Genomic DNA, 22719 nt, shown 5'->3' on the forward strand with positions numbered 1-22719 from the left:
CTATTGGAACATTCTTCAAATGAGAAACACCAGTTAACCAAAGCTAAACAGCCCATGGGAGGTGCATTTTTAGCATATGGATACCATTGAAGTATTTAAGATTGGTCTGAATAGGTGTTTTTGCAAAGCACTGATTTATCTTCCTTAGATTTAAAAACCTCTTCTTTTTCCAACGCTTGTTTCTAACTAGCGCTTTTTCTCCCATCCCACATGTACAAACTGGCTGAAAGCATAACTTGTTGCTAAAGGTTATTGGTTCAAGAAGATACTGCCATGCTGCATCTCATTCATCAGCAAGTCTTGCTAATTTTAGTAAGGAGCAAGCAAGCAACTTGGGAACAACAACAAATTAAAACCATCCACTTAGCTGTCACCCCAACCAATTCCAGTTTCGACTCAGCTCCTACCACCTCAAATATTTTCATCTTCCCCAGCCACTTTCTGAGAAATACAAATGCCAGATCCTCCCTTGAGCTGCCTGTAGGAGCATTCCCATCCTCAGCAGCTTTGGAATAAGGAAAGCAGTGAAAAAAGAAAGGAAAAAGTAAGCACATATGTGCCCGCCATGGATGGCATTGTATGTACATATTCTACTAAAGCCATCATGAGAATGTGTGTTATTTTCATTAGAATTCTGAAAAAAAAAAAAAAACCCAAAAAAAACAAACCAGTAAAAATCTTTCAGTCTGTACACTTTATGGACTTCATGCTGCTACCATCCCCTATAAATATCCACACATGTGACTTCAGGCTATTTAACACTCAGGAAAGATCTCTGAAGAAATCACCACACAAACATTGGAGATGTTACAAAACACTATCTTTCCAGCTGAAACTTCATACACCTAACCCAAACTCCAGAAACAATAAACAAGGAAACATTCCTATTGCTCTGAAAGGCAAAGTATTTGGTTCCATTTCAAAAACCTTAAGAATCCAAAGAAAAAGAAGTAACACATTAAAAGTGCTGAGATGCAACAGAAAGACTCATACCATGAACTACATTAGCGCTACTCTGAGTTTAGATGAGCAAGGCAGTATGCTAGTACACAGAAGCCATTACCACATGCCTCATGCCATTTAAAGATGTAAAACCCATGCATTTTCAAAGTGAAGGATTACTATTTCTATTGAAAGGCCAGAGTCCATGAAACTTTAGGGTCAGCAAACTGTAGTTACTCACTTCTTGGCAACTTTTTAATTTATTGACATTGAAAACAATTGCACAGGACTCATTAAAAAAATAAGGCATATCCAGTCACATCTTCCCTGGATGAGTACAGTCCTTCAGTCTGCTTGTCTGTGTTAGACAAAATGTCAATAGCTGCTGAAATAAAAGGTTACTTTGGGAGCAATGCCTTATCTCTTGAGCACAGTAAATGGAATGATTTGCAGTAGCGTAATAGCTTTGAAACACTCATGGGGCCACTCACTTATCCTAGACCTATCCTTTAAACAGCAACAACAGAAAACCCCAACCTTTTCCCCCTCCCCAAAACCCTAAAATACCTGAAGTATAATATATGCTGTAACAAGTTTGCAAGAATTAAGAGTACTTATCACAGAAGAAACTTCCTTTCAAGGTACATATTATAAGATGTAGTTTTAAATCAATAATATTAAAGTATGCTAATAACACATTAATGCAAAACATCTGAAAAAAAACCCTCTGCAATCCTTCTCTACAATTACTTATGAAATACTATTACTATTCTTGTTATGAAAAGAAAGCTGGAGGTCTGTTCTTAGATTTGGTTGTCCTGCCAAAAACTTGCTAAAGTTTTTCTACATTTATTTTATAAAATATTGATCACTGAATAGGACTAAATAACTGTAATCCAGGAATTTATATCAAGTGTACAGCATTTAAGATAAAATTACAACTTTATTGGTTTTTCCTTTCCCGTAAGCTTATACTTATTCCTACATATTCTCAAAACCTCAATATCACTAAAAATAATTTTGTTGTATTTCAAGGGATTTATATCTATTTAATAATACTTCAATGTTATAGTAACATAGAAAAAGGGGACTATTTTTTTTTTAAGAAATGGCATTAATTGCTCCAAAAATCCTCTTCTGGAGAGCAACAGATGTTACACTACTCCCTGTAAACCATATTTTGCAAAAAACACAGTTTCCCAGGAATTTTATAGGGTTTATTAGTACCAACATGCAGAATGCAACCCTCCTCTTTCCCCAACTCCTGTTTAAAAATATGACCAATTTCTTGCTTGCAACTGTGACATAAAACCAATACTGGCAATAAAGTTCTCCTTCCGCCAAATACAAATAACACTCTAGTTCCCAAATTCTTCTCAAGAGATAGTAGGGCAAGAGGTCCAAGCACCAGATGAAGAATCTGTTAGGAGGACGGAGTAAGAGGCAGTGCTCACATGGCACTGAACAGTCAAAAAAAGCACTGGCTATGTCATACTTTTCAAGAGAGAGACAGAAAAATCATAAAGCCATTCGTTGTTGTACCTAATTCCCTGGAGAAACTATGCTCTGTTTAAGGCATGAGTGAACCCAAATGTTTTACATAGGTTGTTTCTTACTTCAGCCAGGTTGTATATAAAGGAAAATGAATATTTTACAAAACAATTACTTTGTTTGTGAAGTTGTGTGTCTAATATTTTGATGTTAACACTTAGAAAGCACTAGAGGACTCTAAAATATTAACTAAAAACGTATCAGATTGTTTTCTCAACATCAGCTGATTTAGGTCAATACCACAGATTTATTTCAAACCATTTTAAGCATAAAAAGACCCCTCTTTCAGTTACCCACAGACAAGAGGAAATACTTAAGCATGTATTATACATATTAGACAGTAAACATTAAACTTCCTTTCCATTTTGCTTATTAACACAGTCAACACCTTCAAAAAATTCCATTAAAAGGATAATGTATTGCTCCATAACACAGTGAGAACTCTATGTTTTTTCTGTAATTTTCCAAACAGATTATGAAATAAAATCATCCCATTTTAGGGCAATTCCTATCTAGCTTCCAGCAGCCACACAGAGCCAAACGCTGTGCAGCTCTCCTTACAACATTCTTCTGGAAGAATAAAATGCATTCATCTGGGCCAGTTTGGTTTTGTGTTTATGCACAAGTTTTCCTTCTCTTTCTCCCTGTGATCATCCTATGTATCCTCCTCCTCCAACATGACATATCTTCGCATAACCTTCCCATTCCTTTCATATCTATTGCCCTTCCCTTCATGTTCTCCTCCTTTTGTTCAATCCAAATATTTACACAGCTCTCTTCAAGAAAATATTAACTAAAAACATATCAGATCATTTTCTCAAGCTGCAGCTTCCTGACAAAATTAATTTGAGATCATAACTAATAGAAATTAAGGACCTTCTGAAAAGCAAGTATATCAAGTCCATGGAAAATGCAGTATGGCTGTCCAGTACTTGCAATGTCACCTACAGAACAAAGGGATCTTCATCAAACCACTGTTTCACATCCAATCTGATCAAAGTTAAGAAAAAACACTGGACTGCATTAAAATGTCATATTGCCTAATGAACCTAGTCCAAGGTACCGAGGAGCTGATTTGGACTCTGCATAGAATAGTTCCAGAAGCTCTGACTTATGAGACAGGCACAGATAAGATTTCTACATTCATACTGCTGGAGGCCTCATCATCTTTTGTTACATTATATTTCAAGGTACTCTTAATTCTCTCCAGTTATTTAGGGAGAAATGGTGCAGCACTGCAGTAATTCCACCCAGTCTTTCCCAAAACATGCAACGAATGGGGATACTGATTCCTTAGACTTTGCTTTCAGAGAGGTGGATCTGCCACCTTCTAGTGCCCTTTGCTGTTGTAGAAGAGCCCAGCAAGAAATCACAGGTGGAGATGCCAACATGATGATGGCAACTCCCTATATACCTCTGCTAACACAAAAATATATACCACTGCTAACACAAAAATGTCAGTGCATTTCCCTGCTTCTGGCAGAAGAGCTCTCAAGCATAGCATACACAAAGCTGGCAAAATGGGGGAGAAAACTGCTTTTAAAGCTCTCAAGCATAGCATACACAAAGCTGGCAAAATGGGGGAGAAAACTGCTTTTAAAGATCATTTGAAGTGCCATCCCCTCTTCCTGTTGAAAATGCATCGTACCTCATTCAGCTAACACACATTAATTAATTAACCTCAGATGATCTCACCCTTCACAAAGCTCATGTGAATAATTAGCACAACTCACAATAATCTCCTTGCTTCTAGCACCAGGAAGAGGCTTCAGCTATATGCTCACCTCTAGACTGGAAGAATATAATTTTGAAGGACCACCGTAGGACAGCCCTGTAAGTTCATCTGTTACAAGATGCATCTTGCATTTAAACCCTGAGGCCACCTACTCTTCTTCTAACAGGTCTTCCTGTTAGCTGTAACTAGTTCCAGTAGGTTCTCAGCTCCAATCATCAGAAAAACCAATGAATCACACTTGAGCTGCGGTGAAGATCACTCCCAGATCAGTTATGGCAAGAATTAAATGCTAAAGAACTGCAGACAAATCCCCCCTCCAAATCCAGCTTGCCTGGCTGAAGAAAATATTTTCAAACAATACCACGTGAAACAAGTTCTCTTCTATTACTGGAAAGAAGAAACCTGTTCCACCTGGCACAGCAATATACCATGTATCCAAGTGCCTTTCAATGCTCCAAAAAACATGTATTCAATCCTTAGAAATACAAAGCTGCACATGTATCCAAAACAGTCCAGTAGTATGGCAAAATATTTGGCGAATATTCTGATAGGTAACACTGCCTCATTACATGGAGTCAAGAATCTACAGTGGTTTTACCAGAGCATTACTGAACATTCAAGTCTTAACTATCTGGTTACAACCTATAGTTCAGAAACTCCTCCTTCTACACAAAGTAATATTAAAAAAAAAATGTTATTGGAGTTGATATTATAGTGCTTTGAAAAAATGCTCACTGGATTTCTCCAGAATAAATGCAAAAAACTGTTGGTAAAGATTTTTTGTTTTAAATGCTAGCACCTTAGAGGACATACCCTTACCTTAGTCAACTTTGCACATAAGAGTATACTGAATAACTCAGAAGTCTGACTGTAAAATATAGGGTATTAAATAAACTCCTTACAAATATTCAAATAAAAGGAAGCCTATCTTAGACAAATAATCCATACGGATTCAGGGATCCAGAATCAGAAAAATGTCACTCAGCCACCTCTTTAAAATAACAGGGAAAGCATTCATTAGCTGGACTTACTATTACCATGATGCAGTTCATTAAGTATGCTGCTTTCTTCGTTCATACAGGAAACTGTTTATAATTCTGTTGGTGGACGTGCTCAAGCTTCCCTTTCACTAGGGTTGGAAATGAAAGAAACTTTCAGATAATGAAAGCCAAACATCTGGCACATTCAGAAAACACTTGCATCCTAATTAACGATGGTGAGAGAAGTAGTATCTCTCATCAGTTCACTTCATAACAATCATGTAGGTTGTGTGGTGAGATAGTAAGTACAGAAACCTTTCTTTACTCTCCCCATCAGGCACTCTGATTTGTCTCATTTTCTGCACACATCTACTGGCACCTCAGATGTCTGCAAACTAGAAACCAAAGACTACATCAGCACTGTTTCTACTTACTAATTGTGCATTCTTGCAAGTCTGCTGAAGTCAAGTCACATTTTTCAGGGATTATATGTAAATGTTTGTGCTAAGAAAGAAACTAAGAGTCTGACTTCCGATCCAAGAGCCACTTGAAACTGCACAAAGCAAGAGTCAGACATCTGCTTGTGCTACCAATGCTGCTCAAGCTTCACACCCACGTACGTGCGCAAGCCATGGCAGAGGCTCTGGCACTACCTGCCCCTCAGAAAGCACTCCGTGCTCTCCAAAGCGTGGCTGGTAATGCTGTGAAACCTGTTCAGGTGCTGGTACCTGGTGCCTGGGAGAGGCGTGACTGCATCTAGGGCAGAAGCTGTGCCAACGGGTACTGAAGGCAGTCCCAAGGGGATAACTGAAGGCAACCTGCAGAAAACACTATAAACTCTGCACCCACACAGGGAAGTTCCGGTGCCAGTGAGCTGAATGCACACAAGTTTGCCATTGGCTCTACTTCAGGTGGTACAGCCAAGCCAGGGCTCACGACTCACTGTGATCCCACATGAGTATCAAGGACCTGCTGCTGATCAACCCAGAGGGGTAAAGCCCTCAGCAAGGCCAGACCAGCACCTAAAAGAGATAATGTTGCTGCTGAAGAGGGGTGCAAACAGAGGCTGACAACATGCCTGGGACACAATGCCTACTAAGACAAAGAGCCATCCCAGTCTAAAGAGGGTGACCACCCCTATCAAGGAGAATAGCTTTTTGACTTGTGGGGAGGGGAGGCTTTGATGGGAAGAACAAGCAGCTCCAAGTGTCCCTCAGTATAAGAAGTACCAGGAGACACTGCTGATACCCATGCTCACAGCAAGGTGCTAGTTTGGGTGTGTTGAGAGGCAACCATCTTCATAAGCCTTCTGAGAAAAGACCATGGGGAAAAAGGAGTATGAGGGCTTTCTCCCATTTTTAGGGCAGCAGAGAGGAAGACAGAAACTGGAGGGGTTCACCTGAGAGCAAGCAAGCATGCACCTCTGGGGCCTCATTAACCCCCGCTGACACCGTATGTGTAGATATGTGCAGTGCCTGGAAATTGCCACAGCTGACCCAGCTCCTATTACAAAACAAGACAAGCCTTTTGAAGGCCTCTAACTCTTCTTGTGGCATGGTGCAGAGGCTGTCCTAGGGGAGGATGCAGGCGTAACACAGTGGCTGTGGCAACTATTCGAGGCACAGGCTGGATAACAAAACATTCATTTGCAGGGAGACTCACAGACCCCACCGTTCAAATCTCAACTTAGAGTGCACTTACAACAGCAAAAATACCAAGCAGACAGCATGCCAGTTAATACAACACTACTCTGTCTGGGTTTATTTAACAGTGGGTCTTAAAAAACACTTTTAAACAAACAGGGCAGTTTCATATAATACAGAGGGTGCAAAACAGCTTTTTACTGGGGTTAAAGCTATCTGAACAAAGACATCTCTAATGTATGCTACATGGAAATGTTTTGCATTGAGCTAAGTCAATGTGAGTAGGGAAAAAGAAGGAAGTTATACCAAAAGATAAGCAACAGGTCCACTCACTGGATAGTTCATGTTGCATTCTTAGGTCTCTGATGTTGATCCAAAGCCAAAACAGCACTAGGCCTTGGATCAATCAATCATCTTTCCTCTGGAGAGCTCTGTAAGCACTAGCAGCAGCCTTGTGCTATGTCTAGTGTGCAACTCATCAGCTGAAACAACTGTAGTAATAACCATGGTCCACCACGCCTCATAAATTGCAATGTGGACTCCACATTCCAGCTGATGCTGGGAAATCTGGGAGATTTTAAGCTATTAAATTTTAAGTTACAGGGTCACAATTTCTTACCCTGCTCCCTACCTTTAAGGAAAGCATTGCCTATGGTGTGATCAACATCCAAGTAAATCAGAACCATCCAGGGACAAAGAACACGAGTCAAAATTAACAGAGAAGCATGTCTTCTCTACTTGTTTACAGGTACGCTTGGGTCAAGCAAGTATACTAGACTTTGACTGCATTTCAAACAGTATGTGCAGCATAAAGATTCACTTGCAGAAGCAACACCAATGCCCGTCTTAGCTATTTAGAAAACAAATTGGACACCGCATATGACTGAAGAGTCACAGCAGTACAAATTAAACAAAGCTCTTAAGGTCCAGCAGAAACAGACTAGGCCATTCACATCTTGCTTCCACCAGGCAGGTACAGCAGGGCACTTTCTATCAAGCTAGAACTAACTCCACTAGATCTCAAAAAGAGAGGGCCGTCAAAGAAAGCAACCAAATCCCTCCATCAGCATATCATCTTTCACACACACCCTTGCGTGTATAATACTCTGTATTATACAGAGCATCTCACCTGTCGAGGCTTTACAACATTCATAATTTAGGCAAGTAGCAGCAGTTACGTTTTGCTCAGGACAGATCAATCTTACATATCTAAGCACTGATGCCCTGGCAAGGATGAATCAATTCAACATTGCATGATATGTCTAGTAGCTACACTCAAACCTCACCTTAGGAAGAGTCAACTCCACCACAAACAACAGCTTGGTGGCCACTTCACTACATATTTGTTTCTGTATTTCTGCAACAAAGAAGATTTTGTCTAGCTTACTTCCTATGAGGTTCATGACTTCAGAGATAGGGCAGGTGTATTGTAATTCACCTATTTTTGTGATGGCAGACCAGGAACGGTAAGCTATCCAACACGCTGCCTACTCAGCAAGAACAGCCCTGAGCAGTTTTTAAATCAATGTACAAAGAACATAGACCAGCATGGTGTAGTGAGCTTACCTGGTTAACAGTTATTTCAAAGGCGCAGCACTACACTCCCTGCTCAGGATACAACAAAGCATGCAGAAAACTGAACTTGAGACACAGAAGTGGTGGTGAATATAGTGTTATTCTCAATACATAGTATTTCTAAAGCAAATGCTCAGTAGGTTGAGCAGAGAACTTTTAAAATAGAGTCCCCAAAGCATCAAGCATGCTGGAAACTCATTATGAAACTGTTAAAGGAAGGATACAGTGTGAAAGTACATTGCCAAAATAAAATTAAGTGTTGGTTATTTATGAACCAAGACCATAAATTTATGGACCAAGAACAACTCTGTATCCCATCATCAGCTTCTGACCTGTTGTGTAAAACAGCAGCTGTTTTATTTGGCTGTTCCCTGATCTGAGAGAGCTGTGGTTATGGCCATACTCAAGGTAGAAGTACTGCCTTCTCAAATTTTTACGATCTGATAACTTGAAATCAAAATGCGCTTTCCCAGGACCATCAGTGCAGCAGGTCGATCATGCACTTTCACAGCTCACAATCATGGAAGCACTTTGCAATGACACTAAAGAGTAGCAAAACCAGTAACCACCACTCCCTAAACCTTCCTCCCTGCCAAACTCTTCTACAAATTCCATGGCTGGGATTCAGCGAGTGTGCACAACCTGCAGACTGTGGCCAGATCAGGAACAGTCACTTGATGAACCGAAATTCTTCTGCAACCTAGAAGCATCTTGGCCCCAGTACATTCAGAAGCAAACTGTAACAAACCATTTTTGTCCCACTGAATCATCAGAAATTATATCTCCAAATGATTCGATTGTCACAATCCTCCTCTACTCTTTCATCATATGTTTGATCTAAGACAGTGTGCTTAAAAATAATAACAGTTATCTATTTTATAATCTAATGTGTGCTAGTATGCTGGGATGGAAAAGAGTACTACCAAGCAATAGTAGTTTTTTGGAAATGCAGAAGGTGTTGTAGCATCTCAAATGTCACATCAAAAGTAGAATCAGCTTACACAGCTTCAAAGACAAAGCAGCAGTGATATTCAGAAAACTGAACAATTTCAGTACAAAAAGTCATAGTGGAATTTCACTTTACAAAAGGTGTGAGACATTAAAAACTGCTATAAAATTTCAAGATATATTCCATGCTTTAATAGAGCTTACAATTACTTCTATATATTGTGATACAAAGGTTTTCTGCTTAAAATCCTAGATTTTAGAATGGATTTCTGCACTGAAACCCTGCAGATATTTTTCCATCAAACCAACAGTTAATATCTATCTGTGCACGAATTTGCTGGCAATTTAGCTGATGGCTACTGCTCAGAGAAAGAGAAGGTCTACTCAGCAAGTGGAACTTACATTAAAATAAACGGGGCACCACAAAAACAAGGGCTGGAACAAAGACACACTTGACTGCTAAAGCTCATACCCTGAAGAAAGGACAGTAGTTACCATATTCATACATACACACACATTACATGAGTCCGTACATACATATAGAGAGACAGCATGCACTCAATTAGTTACAAGCACAACAGTAGCACGGTTGTAAAACCATGCCACCTGGAAGCACTAAAGCAAAGATTTGAATCTTAGAAATACTGTCTCCCATAGACTTCAGATCAGGTTCTGAATAATTACAAAGGACAAGCTTCAGGTTTGATTATGTCTGCTATCTTTGTGGCATTGCCTCATCGTACCTGTAAAACAGTATGATGTATATCCAATTTATGGTCACTCTGTGATAGAGAAAAGAAAATCTTAAATAACTTCTCTTCAGGTGGAACAGAAAACAGCCTCAGCAGCAGTTGAAGGAATCCTTTATGAGAAACGCTTCTGCTCCATCAGGACAAAGTGAACAACTTCTGCATCTGTTGTGGTCTCTAGATGAAATAACCACTCTGATTATTCAGTTTATTACAACAAAGCGCACTAGCCACAGTTAACAAGTGTTGTAACATTAATGCTGTTACCATGTCTGGCCTAATTTTGGGCAGAGTTCTGCCATTAACTGTGACTGGTTCTCTTGGGGTGCACAGAGCTGCTAGTAGAGAATAATTACATATAAATGCCAGGAACCTGGATAACAAAACATGGTGCAACCGGCTAACTTGATCTTATTATTTCTCCAGCCATGAGCAGAGAAGAAATTCTTCAAAGGGTTTTCCATCTGAGAGAGAGACATAAAGCCAGGAGAGCACCATATGTTAAACTTCAATATTCATTTTTATAAAAATCACTCTGGGAAGAACCAATCCAGTCAAACTGCATTCAACTGCAGTAATGCCATAAACACTGAAGCAATACATAGATTGCTGTAGTGTTCTTAAGAGGAGTAAGAACTATATAGAAACTGTGCCACTATTAGAAAAATTTCATTTTCCAGCTATGAACAGCAAAGAATACTAACAGCAGTGTAATCTGTATACTCTCATACATGATTGACTTAGTGAATAACCTTTGTATGTAGAAGACATAAGGTTAATTCATACTCAATTTTGAGAGAGTTCACTCACAGAAACCGGATTTGAATGGCAATAAGCTGATTAAACAAAATGGAAGAACAAAAGAAAACAGATTTGTAATTAAGAGTTATCCACACTTGTTTTGAAAAAAAAAAAATTAAAAAAAAAATTAAGTGAGCCAACTAGAAAAATCAACCGAATTGAGGAGCCCAGCTATCTGAATATGAAGGAGGCCTAGCAATCTTCAAATCAAAGGTGTCAAACCCCTCCGTATTCCAAGGAAGGAAGAGGGACAGAAAGACTTTGAAGAAGAAAGATTTGACATTTTTTTCTGTGTGAATACACATCTAACAGTTAACCGGCACTAAAATTAGAAAGTTTTTAATGAAAACATGCGGGTTTTTAAAAACCTTAAAACCAGAAACAATTAAGAGGTTCAGAAAAGAAAAAAAAAAAAATCACAGTAAGAATTGGTATAACAGAATCTCAGGAAGATCTCAAAGTCACAGTATTTTCCTGGGTTTGATAGCTTTAAAAAGATTGTTGGGTTCACTATGTAGGGAAAGATCAGAAAAAGAAAATTTGGGTTCCTGTGCAGCAAGAAGGGTATTTTGGGAAAGATAATCTAAGTAACAAAGGAAAATTTTGATCTTATTTTTAGTAAGGGCATTAACATTTACTATGGTATGAGAGGAAGGGGGTGAATGGAGAAGAAAAAAAAAAAAAAGAAAACACGTAAGATACACAAGGGTACAAAAGAGGAAATCATCAAAGTGAAATAAAAACTTTAGGGGCCATTAAACAGCCAAACCCAGAGTTTTTAAATAAAAGGCACACAAGATTGAACATTACTAAGACATTTTCTTTAACTAGGATACTGCATACAATTAAAGAGTAAGAAATAAGTTATTCATGTTTAAAGTAAGAGAGAATTTTCTACATGACTATAACACTTACTTCCGTGGCATAGAGACCAAGTATGCTTCCCTTAAAATCTTCTTCTAGAGACTTGAAAGCAGTGGAAAATCTAACCAAATTTATTATGGGTTTAACACAAGGTAGCTTGTGACAGACTAACCTAAGAGATTACTTCATCAGATAACATTCTCCAAATGCTGTAGATCTCATTAATCTGGATTTTAGCAGAGTATTCAGCAGCATCACATGGGAAACTATCAGTTAAGCTGCAACTAGCAGCGGAATTTATAGGTAGGTGAGCATCTGGTTCAAGGGGACACAACAGCAGAAGTCCTGAAAACTTAAGTAATTATTAGGTCTTAAAAATCAGTCTTGGAACTGATCTTATGAAGCGTTTCAACCAATAACTCTGTTGCTGGAATTAGAAATAGGTTGATGACACATAATACAGCGGAGTTATAGATACTGGAAGAGAGGACATAGGTATTACACAGAAATAACTAGATGTTCTGAAGAACTGAACAGCAACAGGACAAAATTCAGTAAGGCACAACATCACGTTCCCAGGAAGTACAAGACGTTTCCTGGTATGCTGTGCACTTCCCAGTGAACACTGCACAGGAGGACGACCTAGGTGTTTTAGATAATTACACACAATTATAAACCATCAATGTGATCCAGGTGCAAACTGGCAAATGTGATACTTGGATCCAGAATAGACATACTTGCAATAGGAACAAGAAAGCAATGGTATCACTGAACCAAAACACTGGTTATGCATAAAAATGAATGCCACACACCATCTTGATCACCATGTTAAAATATGAATGTCAGGTGAAACAGGCATCAAAAAAAGACAGTAAAAATACTGGGAAAAAAAAGACTGTATTTACTCTGGAAATCAGGAGAAGGACCTGAGTGTCAGGAGCTCCAGATACCCAAGGGAGCACCAGTGACAGAAGAATAAAAAAAATGCAGATGGGACCTAGTAAGTATGCTAACAATGGTAAGGCATTAAGGCTGCAGTAGCAGGAACCACAGTTGCAGACACAGATGGTGTTTTCCAATCTGAAGCTCCTAACACATATTTAAAATCATGAACTTAGAGCCAATGGTGCAAAAACTGGCTACAAATGTCAGTGTTACCACATCTCAGCCCTGCAAGTTCAATATCAACATTAAATTACACAAATGCCCTTCACAAGTCCAATCTTCATGACAATTTGTTTTTTCCTTTTTTTTTTTTTTTAAAAAAAAAGGAAAGTACTTGGGGATAATGGACGTTCATAGACAAAAAATCAACACACACACACATACAACTTAAAAAGCAGAAATGAAGCTCAGAACTGGACATCTTAAACCAAAGCTTGCAGGACACAAGGAATCAATTCCCACTTTATACCTTTAACTGTTACAACAATTTAGCTGTACAGCAAGTAAAGACCAGACTCTAACATGGCCACTTGATTTTATTTTTAATCTTAACAGATTGAATTTCATTCATTTCATGTGATTTGAAAGTATTTCTGAGCAAATGCTTCTTCAGCATAAACATTTCTTGGAAAGATGTTATCATCAAAGAATCCCATACACCAGTAAACCAATAAGCTCATATGAAAAAAAAAAAAAGGGGGGGGGGAAGAAAGGAGAGAAAAAAAAACACTTCCATTTTTTTAAAGGAAAAAATCCTCTAACAACCCCCACCACCACCTTTCCAAAGAACATTAAAAACTTTGCACCACAATTTTACAGGCGACTGACTTTCTGGCAATGCTATTACACCTGAGCAAATATGACACAAGGTGACAATACAATTATTCCAACCAGTGATTTACCACAAGTAGAAAACCATAAAGAAGATATCGAGCCCCAAACTTTACAGTGTGTATATTCACTCTCCAAGGGTAAAGTGTGAAACACAGCAATTGGGTGGAACTTTCTTGCTTCAGCAGCTCAGTACAACAGCTGAGAGAGGAGCACTTCATTGTTAAGCAGAGCAATCCTCTCATTAAATTACACTCTTATTTCACAGGGTTGTAACTGCAAAGCCACGTGGATTATGTTCCTGAAACCTGAGCACTTACACCGATAGACAAAATGCATCAAATAACCCTGCTGGCTAGCCAGTCTTCTGCCTCCCCAGGAAAAGAAAACCAAAAGCAATAGTTACATTCAGATAACAGTAACTCAGAATTCATACAGAATGCCTCAAACTCTCTGAAGCAAGACTCAGTCCTGTAAAAGTCCACAATACATTAGCATTAATATCATTCATTATTTACTATACCAGTCAGCTGACTTTATAAGAAGTAACAAAATGTGGACCTACAGTTAACCTCACAGGGCAACCTGTTACCCTCTTGCAACAATATAGCACTGCATTTATAGGTAAGCTTCCTTCTTGCGTATAAATATATACACACACTTACCCATTTTGTCTTCAAATTGTATGTAAAGTATAATAAACTTGATTACAGTTCTCCATATTAGATGCCAGTAATCACTAAAATTTGCAAATTTTATTTTTTTTTACCTAAAACAGTATCTTTACATTGATAGTAGTATTGTAGTGAATGCTGAACAAGGAAAATGCAAAAATCCAGGAAGTGTAATTATTAAAATAATACCCTAGCCCAGCCAAAGTAACAGACAAGGAATCAATAATGAAAAAAAAAAAAAAAAGCTATGCAGTAAGAACAGCTAAATATGAAGGATATTCAAGGTATGACAAACAACCCTGAATTTTTTTAAAAAATTCAGGTTATCTGTGGCATGAGAAGAAGGGGATGAAGTAAGAGACTAACAGAAAGTACTAACACAGTTACTATCGCACAGAGTTTAGAGGCATATCAACAAATTAGCCATACACTAAGCCTTAACTCTAAAAACTGCAAAAATTAGCCAAAATCTTGCTTGCCATCTGAAAATAACTTCCTCTGAGAAAGGGAAGAACAGTTGCAGGAGCTATACTTTGCAACAAACATTAATTTGTACTACAAATAGCTGAAAAGCAAGTGCTAAGATCTTTCCTACATCACTGCAGGGAAACTGCACTGATAGGAAAGGCAGACTTCAGTTTCCCCAAGGACACTCTGCCCAAACAAACAAACCTCTTTTACCGACTCCCCCCACTCTAAGCCTAACGGAACGAGGGGTGCACCGCAACAGATTCTTCTAAACAGATGAATAAACTATTAGTTCTGTGGTCAATCTTACCTCGATTTAATTCCAAGGGAAAGAAAGAAACAAGAAGAAAACCCAGCTTGACTTAGCAGTTCGAAGTTTGCCGCTCTGGGTCACGCAGCAAGTTCCCCCCTCAAGGCTCTGCACGGAGTAACAACAACGCCGCAACTGCGCGTCACTCTGCTTCCAGAGGAAACCCGATAAAACACAGAGCAACAGCGATCCCCGCGCAGCGCACGCAGCTGGCATAGAAATAACCGAAGGAATAGCAGCGACAAGAAGCATACCTACGCACATCAGCCCGAGAGGCACACAGCCGCTCGCCACCCTCCGCTCCGCATCCCAGCTGCTCCACCTGCCCGCGGGTACTGGGCGCGGGCCCGGCACTGCTGTGCCCGCCCCCTGCCCGCCGCGCCGCGCCGCACGCCGGCCCCCGGCCCGGCCCGGCCCAGCCCCGGCGCCCCCGAACGCCTGCGCGGCCCCCAGAGGCGGCTCCGGGTCCCAGGGTCAGCGAGCGCGGGGCGCTGTCCTGCTCCGAGTCCCACCGGCTTTCCCGGCAGCTTGGTATCGGCTCTTTCTGCCTTCCCAGCGGCGAGGGACGAAGCAGCTTAGGCTTGTTTATGAGATCATTTGACAGGACAGGAGTAATCTCTTTAAAGCCCTTCCCAACACAACGATGCTGCTAGTTAAGGCCAAGATATCCGAAATAAAGGTGCCTGATGTGACTGGCTAAAACAGAAGACAGCACCGCCTTTCAAGAAATATTTCAGTCTTTTATTTACCCTCGCTATATTGAAACAGCATTAATTGAAACTCCCATTTGCAGAAAAGGCTGCACAGACTCACAATGCAACTCATGTTGAGACTGCACAGGCATCTACCCAAGTTTATTAAAAATCGAACGACTGATAAGGACAGGTGGGATTTCACACCAAGCACCAACCCTTTCCACAGCCTACTCCTGTAAGCAGTCAAGTAAACCTGCCCAAATTTGGGCTTACCTTTAAAGAGTAGTATCTACAGCTGCAAGTTCCAGTGTGAGTGAGGAGAGTGTAGTTACAGAACTTGCTGTGAAATGGAGAAAATGCTATGACAGTTTCAGATCTACTTGGCAAGGTATGGGCACCAGCTAAATGTGACTAATCTGGAAATAAAAGCTGGTGTTTATCTTCTAAAAGGCTTTTGTGGCCAAAGCAAAATAACTTCAGAGGTTCTGGGCCAATTTCCTACTGTGCTTTTGTCCCTATTACAAAAAATGCCATTTTTTCAAAATAAGGTATTTTTTGTCAGGCTACAGGGTGAGACTAAATAGGAGCTCACTACAAAAGATTTGTATGGTGAAGTAACCTCTATGAAATAATAACATAGTACATCAATTACTTGAAAACCTGTGCTGGGACTAAAATTGCTCACCGGTTCTTCTAAAAAAACCCATAAAGAATTACTGCAAAACTGTCTAAAGCTACTGGTTCTCATACACAAGCTCTACCTACCAGTAAGACTTCAAATCTTTATTTCTTTCAAAAGAAACACACAAAACTTTAATTCAGACTAATCAGAACGAGCATTTTCTTTGTCCGATAAAACCAGTAACACTGAGACCTAACAATGAAAACTTAAAAAAAATAAATTAATAATAATTTAAAAACCTGGTGTATATATAGCAAAAACCAGAGTAATTACTCTTTCCCAGTGTAGGTGTGTGCATTCAGTTTGGTCTATTACTAAGCTTTAGCTTTCCTGTGAGATACACCTGTCCATAGTGTAAGCCACAAACATATACTTCTGTAACAAGTATTCAACACTCACGTGTTCTCAAAATGCTAAGACCAGCTCCCATTAAATCAGCAGTACAAAATCTTTAAGTCAGGGTTTTGCTTTCCCCTACAACAAAAAAAATTCGTAAAGGCAGAAAGGACTATCCTAGACAAAGTGCCGCACAGTGAAAGAAAAAAGTTGCTTCATCATGAACACGTATTTTAAATATTTTATATGCTACAAGAACCCTATTGTTAGTTTCAAATTTTCTCAAAACATTATCAAAAGGAACTAATTCACCTTATGGTCTACAATACTTGGGTGCTTTGCATAAGGAAGTTATTTTGGAAGCATGAAAACTAACAAAAATAACGATTGACTTGAAAGGTGCTCACTGATTTCTTTACCTTCTGTGAGGATCCTGTATCTCACCAATGAATATGTCCAAAACATATCCAGGGTCATCATTTCACAGAGGATTTTCTGTGCAATCAATTGATGAGCATGCCAAAGTCTTCTTGAAATGTATTTACAGTTATACAGCAGCACGGAGAAAATAAAAATACAGTATTACCAGACCCAGAGGTGTATTTTTCTGCTCTCAGGGATAAAGTGTCTGGAAAACAAATCCTGCTTTTTACAAAAGCAGGAACTAAGGTCCCACTAGAGCCTTATTTGTTCTTCACTGACCCTATCCCCACCTACTATTTCCAGGAGCACGTACTCTTAGGAATGCAAGTTCAACCCACCACTCTGCAAGATGGACAGATCTTCTGACTTATTGTGAAGCTGCTGCATGGCTCTGATTCTGCTCACAATTCTGTGTGGATACAACAGGTTTTCCATTTTAGCCTTTTAAATTATATAGTTGTATAAAGTTACTTCCCATCTTCCAGCTATTTTAAGTACCTTATATGACATGAAAATCATTGGAAATTATGGAGCTTGTCCTCCCTAAACACATTTCTGGGCATATGAAGGAGAAAAAGGTGACTGGGATCAGTCAGCCTGGATTTACCAAAGCTAAATCATGCCTGACCAACCTGACTGTGGTAGAATGACAGGAATAATAAAGTGATAAAACGCGGATGAGGGGACAGCAGCTGTCATTTTCCTTGACTTTCTCAAGACTTTCAGCACTGTCTTCCACAACATTTTTGTATCCAAGTGAGGACGGCACAATCTAACAAAAAAATGGGTGAACTGGTTGAATGATGGGGCTCAGATGTGGCAGAAGGAGAGGGAACGGCCATAAGCTGAAACAGTAATGTAAGGATATAGGGAATAATGTTCTTCCAAGAGCAGAGGCAAGCAGTGCTGCAGGTTGCCAGTGAGGCTGGGCAGTTTCTGTCCTTGGAGGTTTTCCGGACCTGACTGGACAAGGCCCTGAACAGCCTGCTCTGGCCCCAGAGCTGGCCTTGCTCTGAGCCCGAAGATGGAACCACAGACCTCCCAACATAAATTTTCTATCACTCCTAGTTTTGCCTCCAAGTAAGTTACATACTCACATAAGCAGGCAGCAATTTCTTTCATTACTGAGTAGTTGCAAAATATATTTGAGAAATGCTAGTTACTACTTAGGAAACAAATGCTGGATCACGTCTTAAAGTTACCAGCATACATATTTCCAGTTAAAAGCAAGACCATAACTGTACAAAACAGTTAAAAATATTCATAGTTTTAAGATTTTGTGTAGTTCAGTTGAGGCAAACAAAACTACTTGCACCGTCCCACTATATAGATGTCTTTATGTTTTGCAATGTAAGGAGCAATGCAAGCAGCATAAGGAGGTTGTTGGAATTACACTAGACAAAATACAGCATCATTTTAGCTATGACCCGATGCAACTTTTTTACTATCTTCCTGAAAAGCAGAAAGTTTGCTGCTCTTGAAGGCAGAAAATGCAGATGGCAAGTGAATAACTGTGATCAAACTGATTTCAGGGAGGGAGGAGAATTAAAAATTGCTCCTGGTTTAGTTCTTATAATTTCATTCTATGAATTTTATGGTTTGAACTTGGAGTAAAAAATTTGGCTGGTCTATAATTCCCTGCTGACTGCCTCTTAACTACAGTAATACTAGTAGGCCCATTGTAATGTGCCACTGGGCATTCAAAAATGACCATCCTTCTTCTATGTGACTTAAAGTACTGGATGAAAAAAAAAATAAACGTAATTTGCACAGGGGCATGTCACAAACATCTTCATTGACTCTGCTCGTGCCTTTTTCGGTATTTTTGTCACCAAGAGGCAAGGTGTAAAGAAACACGATCACAGCCGACTGTGGAAGGAATTGGGAGGGCTGGAACGCATTCTGCAGAGACCTGCAATCTGCCCATCTGTTCACAGGGAGGGATTACATCAAATCCCATTGAGCTTTCATATTCACAAATCCAGGAGGAACAGTAATTGGTTTACTGAAGTTTGTTAGATTCATAATTTTATCACAAATTCCTCTCAAGGCAAGTTCATTCACAGTATTAATTTTTCTCCCTTTTCAACGGCTCATTTGTTCTGTAGCACTATAAATATTATGTGAATGAAAATCACAGGAAATGGCTATTCTGTGCTCCAGTGCTTTATTAAAAGATATCTGTTTCCAAAAAAAAAAAAACGAACCCAAAACCATAAAGCTAATTATATCTTCATTTACACAGCTCCTTTCAGAAAGATTATCTAAGACTCTTTATAGAGCATCAAATTGTAAACCCACAGCACTGACTATAGGCAAACAATCAGATATATTCCATATGCAGCTGTGAAGACTGCCATAAACATTTATATTCATGCCAGTTCATCTGTGCTAGGATTAACGGAGTGAGAAAAGCTGGCCAAGGACACCTATTTAAAGAACCAGGAGGTTTAAGTAGATGGAACCAGCACAGTAACTTCTCATCTAGCACAGCTAATGACTGTGTAACCTGTAGTTCTTACTGCAAAGGCAACACTGGGGGCCTGATCCCACCCAACCCCTGCCAAGGAAACTGTGCTTTATGTGTCAGGAGCCCTTTTGGTGTCTCAGAATATTTGTACAAAACTGTCAGGAAAAGGACTCAGTAAACACGTGGGGGCTTTGTACAGAATGGAATTTGACCAATGTACACGTGCTCAGAGCCTGGTATACGTGAGACCCTCATCTCAGTGGTAAGGCTTGTTGGGGCAGAGTAGAAGGAAAAGTGACCAGGGCAATGTGGCAGAACTTGGCCACACTGGCAGTCCTGAACTGAAACAAGATTTTAGGGAAATATGGGATTTTCAATGCCTAAATCAAATCACAGACTTGAAATACTCCTTTTTCACATAGTAACTCTGCGCTGCTGGAAGACCACAGGTGTTGCTGCATTTTATCCTTCACATTTCCCAGCTGTCTGAAGCTCCACGTCTGTGCAGACTCAGAACTGAGTCCCACCAAGGCTGAGAAACACAACATCTCCCACCTTAAGCCAAGTGAAAACCAGAGAGTAAGGACCCACATATATTGGCTTCTGTACACATCACCTCCCACAACCTAACTCCCACGTCGCACGCCTTTCACAAAGTTAGGACTACAGTTTTCTATAAAAATCCTGCCATATAAGGGATGGAGGTGCCTATCATCTTCCACATAGGAAATGAAACCAAACTCAAGCCCTTCAGGACCAGAAGAAAACAAGAAGATACTACTTCTGTTTTGCAGAAAAATGCTCTAAGCACCAGGGAAGTAACAATTCTGGTAGAGATACTCCTCACATCTACTGCTGAATCCCTGCCAGCAAAGTAGGTTTTACTGGGCTGCAAAGCCAGATTAAGAGATAACTCCTCTGTAGCCTGGTGATCAGGCTTGTTTAGTGTAAAATGCAGAGAAAGTCCTAGGACAGAATCCCCTTCTGCTGGCATGTTTTAAACAGAAAATGTGAACTCTGCTTAACCTTAGAAGAAAGAGAATAAAAATCTATCTCCAAAGCATCAATCCAGTGGGTGGGCACAAAGCTCTCCTTTCACATCAACCCTGATGGAAAGGATGCTGCTTGGGTAAATTCCTCTTATCTCAGGTCACTGTTGTGGCATCTGGTGTCATGTTTACAGTGCACAGCCTAGTATAGCAAAGAGACTCAGAGCTGAGCAGGGTGCCCAGGGCAATGTGGCAGGGTGCTGAGGCTAAGTACAGCTGCTCAGGTGCAAGGTTTTTAAACTCAAGCATGGTGCGATGCTAGCACAGTTATGGGCTTTTAGGACCAGCACATCCTAGCGAGCCTCACAATCTCACGAAGGGTGATTCTGGTTAGGATCCAGGCACCCCAGAAGATGCAGAAGGTTTGTTAAAATTCACTTAATATTTGAAAGGGGCAGAGGAATGTAGCAAATACAGCAAGTACATATCTGTAGGCATATATGTATATAAATAAAAATAGAAAATATACATAGAGAGATATATGCACACATCTCTATTTAAAAGTGTCTAGTTAATGTATCATTATACTTGGTGGTATAAGAGTTTAACAGCTCTTGAAGCCTGGAAGCACCCCTTTCCACCATTTTAAGCCTACCCAAGCTTGGAACACCAAACAAGATCCAACCACTTCAAGCACAAGACAGTGCCACACTACTGAAGTCCCAATGAATAGGAAATAGAAAAAAAACCAATTAATAGAAATTAAAATTCTCTCTCTTCTTTCTCTGAATGTAATGGCTGTGAGAGATGTGTCTGAAGGTCTCTTCTTGGTGGTACAGTAGTGTCTATAACATCCAAATGCCATGGTCTTGCCCTAGAAACATCTCTGTGGTTCAGATGCTTATGCCCTTCAGTTGCTGTCAACAAGCAGGCAAAGTAAATATCAGCTTTGAAAACTGTTTTCTTCTGTGGAAAAGCTGTTCAGCTTTTCAAACCAACAGCTTCACAACCATACGATGATGGCCTGGCTTCCACTCGCTACTACAGCAATGAGGATGCAAGTGGTGAGCTACAGATAAAGACCATTTTATTCCTGTCCCACTTGAACCCAACTTGCTTGCTGTTGTTGCATTCTGCTTTCTCCTCACTAGGTGAGCTGACAGTAGGCAGGGGGGAAACAAACAAAAAAAACACTTAAATGATTTGCTAATCCTTCAGCAATAAAAGGACAGCAAGATGTATCACAAAAAATGAAATGTCCTTTGTAGGAAAGGGGTATTTTATATCCAAATACTAGTTCTTATGAGACATCTGACATCCCTTCAACTAGCAATTTTTGAAAAGCTGTAATCCTGTCTGGGAGATTTCTGGCATATTTTTTTCTCTCTCTCTGGTACATTCTCCCATACTCTGTGCACTGTTTCCCACTACCACACTCAATGCATTCAGTTGATTATCTGTTTTTCACCACCTGAACCTTTGTTCTTCAAATTACTATTTTGTAATGGTCACTCACAACTACATTTTTTGAAGGCTAAAAAGGCTGTCTTCGGAGACACTATTTTAAAGCTTTGCTTGAACATCAGAAAGCACTACAACATAGCATACTATACGTACAGTATTATGCAGTACAATATCCAGTGAATTTACTTTTAGTAAGCTACTACACAATGATTTACATTATTCCTGTTTTCACAGTTATTCACAGAGCCCTGATTAGTAGTTACTACATACTACAGATTTTTTTTTTTTTAAAAAAAAAAGTTCTTTTTTCTATCCAACCTGTATTGATTTCCCCCCAGGACTCAATGGCAACCTCTGTTCCAGCATTGACACTTCTGGTTGGATCTTCATAGGAATTCCACTTCAAGCTAGAACCACTTTATTCCCGTAGTTCTATATACCATATACCTGCAAGTTAACTGAGGACTGTAAGTCAACTGCATGCTAGTTCCTTGTCAGTCAGGGCTAATTCCCACAGATTAAAGAAGGAAATCCTTAGAGTCCCCAAGGTCTTAAAATCCTACTGTTAGAGAAGAGCATTTTGTTCCTTCCTAAATCATCTGTCAAGAGAAAACAAAAAAAAAAGATTTGCCCATTCATTATTA

At 39.7% G+C, this 22719-nt stretch overlaps 1 protein-coding gene across 7 annotated transcripts in view; it reads right to left on the bottom strand.

Annotated features, from left to right (window-relative positions):
• Positions 1–22503, bottom strand: part of PCDH15 (protocadherin related 15) — a 443438-nt gene extending 420935 nt beyond the window's left edge. For 3 of the 7 annotated variants that reach the window (XM_056352006.1, XM_056352009.1, XM_056352002.1), the window contains exon 1: positions 15271–15418. The gene's annotated coding sequence lies outside the window, so the exon portion shown is untranslated. The other 4 variants (XM_056352007.1, XM_056352003.1, XM_056352005.1 and 1 more) reach the window with 3 other exon arrangements.
• Between the last annotated feature and the right edge of the window lie 216 nt (positions 22504–22719).

This window comes from Falco biarmicus, chromosome 9, assembly GCF_023638135.1.
Source record: "Falco biarmicus isolate bFalBia1 chromosome 9, bFalBia1.pri, whole genome shotgun sequence".
NCBI lineage: Eukaryota > Metazoa > Chordata > Aves > Falconiformes > Falconidae > Falco > Falco biarmicus.